Raw genomic sequence first — 1,812 nt, forward strand, 5'->3', positions numbered from 1 at the left:
TATAAATTAACTGTAATTCCGTGTAGGTCAAAAGACTGTGTTGCTCCAAAGTCCAGGTGCTTCTGGCTGTTTCCCAGAGTACTATTTCTTTCATGCTACATCTAGCAGCCAATCAAATTACGTTATTCCATGTCACTGGTAAACTCCAATTTCTACGTTCTATTTTGAACACAGGTTTTGTCAGGTATTACAAAATTTCCATAGAAATGGCTTCAACACACGTGTGCGCAGTTGTTTCCGTCAACAAAGTTTTACGTGAGAGTACAAAAACGTTTTCGCTGAATTTGGAACGTTTTATAAATGCATGTATGTTCAGGTCAACACTTCAAATATCATCCAGTTACCAATACATTGCAATGGAGTGTTGAATTCACTAGCTTTTCCCTTACACTTGTGAGTTTCCCAAATCAGGGAAGTGACGTCGATGCAGAGGTATAGCAGCAAAGAGCAGAAGCCATCAGGCAGATGTCATTTAAAGAAACTCCTGGTGTACTTACAAACTTTCCAATGTCTCGTTTTATGAGTAAATAACCTATTTGTAATACTGTAGTTGTTTTAGTACCATTCTGGGCATTATGAGTAGGGTAATTTACAAGATACACACTTTGTTCCATTAGCTCCTGCACTGGGCCATTCAACTGATAGCGCTAACTCAGCCAATGTTAGACCAAGGGAAAAAAGCTCCTGGGGGGGGGGGGTTGTTTGGTTTGAGGTCATGGTGCAAAGGACCCTAAGGTGAAATTACTCCGAACCATCCCTTTAACCCTTGTGTTCTCCTTGGGTCAAATTGACCCGTTTTCTTATATCAATGTTCATTTTAATTCCCCAAAATAACATGATTGATTCCACACAACGCTCGTTGGCAAGTACAAATCTCTACTTTCATTAATTTTGGGGCGTCTTATTCAATTTTATAGCATTTGAAAAAAAATTGAAGTGTTTTTGAAATAGTATTGAGGAAAAGTTGACATATTCTAGTCTGTGATTATCCATTAACATCCATTCCTTTAATTTTAGTCTCAATAATTCCTAATTTCTGCTTTTCTAACTCAAACATTAGGAATAATTTCCTTACGTATTGACCATAAATTCAAAAATTAACTGTAAAACTAAAATTAATAAGTTAGTGTGACGTAGTGTTGAAAACGTCAAAAAAGTGACAAACATTGAGAAAAAACGTCAAAAGTGTTGAAAAAAGGGACAAAAACGTAAGAAAATGAAAAAAATAAAATGATAAAAAGTGTCAACAAAAGTGTTGATTTTCAATTATGACGGCAAGACAACACAAGGGTAAAAATCACATGAAAACATCCAGGGAGAAGAACCGCGAGAAATAAAAACTGTATAAACCAACACTGAGAGAGAAAAAAATAAAAAAACTTAAAAAAGAAAGTCTGTCAGCAAAAATGTTCTTCTTCTTCATCTCCTATTAAAGCGTCATGGTCAGTTTAGGAGCAGCTAAAATCAGCCTGGCTCTCCACATGTAATGACAGTGTCGATGATGAGAAGCTGTTTGCAGGCCAGTGCTTAGTCAAGCCCCTGATGACAGACGCTGCTGTGTGGGGGGAACAACCTCAAATTAAAGCTAATCCCTAAATGTTATTTCATGAGATTACCCTTCCAAGGAGCCTGCCGTATCCACTTCTCGCTGCGCTACCTCATCCCACAAGAAGTGAACAAGCAATCTCTTCTTCTACCTGTTTATTTTAAGTGTGCACGTAGCTCACAATGGTTGTTTTGTTGGACAAAAAATCAAGGCAGCTGGATTTCGATAAGAGATGATGATTGGGTCTCAGGTTTCTCGAGGGGGGG

This window comes from Etheostoma spectabile, chromosome 11 (genome assembly GCF_008692095.1).
Source record: "Etheostoma spectabile isolate EspeVRDwgs_2016 chromosome 11, UIUC_Espe_1.0, whole genome shotgun sequence".
NCBI classification, from domain to species: domain Eukaryota; kingdom Metazoa; phylum Chordata; class Actinopteri; order Perciformes; family Percidae; genus Etheostoma; species Etheostoma spectabile.